This window comes from Colobus angolensis, unplaced genomic scaffold (assembly GCF_000951035.1).
Source record: "Colobus angolensis palliatus isolate OR3802 unplaced genomic scaffold, Cang.pa_1.0 Scaffold89, whole genome shotgun sequence".
Classification (NCBI taxonomy): domain Eukaryota; kingdom Metazoa; phylum Chordata; class Mammalia; order Primates; family Cercopithecidae; genus Colobus; species Colobus angolensis.
In genome coordinates this window covers 4,348,829-4,350,547 of record NW_012122820.1, presented here as the reverse complement: position 1 = coordinate 4,350,547, position 1,719 = coordinate 4,348,829, and positions in this window count along the sequence as shown.

The following is a 1,719-nucleotide window of genomic DNA, read 5'->3' as shown; positions in this document are numbered from 1 at the left end:
CTCCCACCCTCACCTCTTCTTGTTCCAGCTGGGTGATTTCCACCTCTGTTCTTTCCTCCATCCCACCTTTTCTCTGTTTCACTTGCCCTTTCTCGGTGCTGCTGGATCTCAGGTTGGATTTCCAGGATATAGACTCTGCATGGGGATGGAGATCAGCCTGCAAGGGGTCTACTGGGGGCCTGACCAGCTCATGCCCCCCAGACCCGGCAGGTCTCCCTGTGGCATTCACTCTGGCATCAGGCCTGAATGGCTAGGTTGTCTCAAGCCACCTGTGCCCAGGTTGCTAAGCTGTTCCAGGCATTCCAGGGGGTCTATGGGGGTGAGGGGACTTCCCCCCGTAGACCTCACTCGCCTTGAGAGAGTGAGGAAAACAGGATTAGGCAGAGACTGACCTGAACTGCGTTGCTTTGCACAAGGCCTCATCAGATCCGTCTGGAAGCTGTGGAGCTGGGGAGGCCCTTCAGAGTCCCCCTGAAGGAAAGCAAAGAAATGAACCTTTGTATCCCTGCATCAACCAACTGGATCCAGGATCCTGATGCCCCCCAAGGAGTGGCAATCTGGTCTACACAACCCACCACTCAAATAATTCTCTTGAAAGTCCCCAGAGATCTCCTGATTTCCAAATCCAAACCTGTTTTCTTGGGCACCTCCTTCCTGGTGTCCCTGTAGCCCAGGCCCCCACTGAACATGCCTCTTCTCCTGACTTCTCTCACTCCGCACAGTCCTGACCCTCCCACATGGTTTCTCTCATGGGTTTCTTCTCCTCCTTAGACTTAGCTTCTGTCTTCAGCCCTGTTCTATCTTTTCTATCCTCTGGCTCCATCTCTTCTCTTGTCAGCCCAACTTCTTTCCTGATGATTCCAAAATTCGCATCTCTTGCCTCAGCCTCTCTCCTAAGAACCACAGGTCATTCCCACTGCATTTGTTGGATGTGTGCCCCTGGATGAAAGTGACCTGCTTCTCAAACCCAGCTTGCCCCACACTAAACTCAACCTCACACCACTCCAGGTCTCCTCCAGACTTCAGGTTTTTACCCCCTCACCCGCAGCACACTTCTCCTCCTGCACCACGCACAGGAAGCTCTGTGGACTCCTTCGTGGCAGCTTCTGCATTCAGGTCTTCCTCTTAGGGGACTATGGCCATCATCTCCTTCCCACATGGCCCTGTGCAAAGCCTTTCCCAGCCGCCAGCTGCGGCATTGAGAGAACTGGTGCTCTGAGATGCAGTGGCGTCGTTGGCGTTTTCTGCCCCCTAGTAGCGGCCTCCCTGACCTAGCAACGTGGTATATGGATAACCTGGCTCGCTGCAGTCAAGTTTCAAAAGAACATGGTTGGATAAGCACAAGGCCACCGTTGCTCTGCGAAATAACCCATAATGCGCGCCCCACTGCTAGGGCAGACCCACTTAGGGGCAGCTTTGCACCTCCACTGGGTGTAGGCAGGGACAGCTGGGCCCTACCGTCTACTCTTTTTTCTCCAGATTAGGAGGAATCTTGATTTTCCCTGGGCCCAGGGAATGTAAGGCCCGTGGTCCTCAGGGCTCTGAGAGGGACCGGGCAGTGATGGGAGTCTTAGGGTGGAGGATAAGGGCGGGGAGGAGGGGGAGTGGGGAAGCTTTGGGTCATCAGACCTTATCCCTAAAGTCCCTGGGAACCTCCAGGGGCCAGCCTCTCCCAGGAGTCGACCTAGGCAGGGGACAGAGGGATCTGAGAGGGCGGGT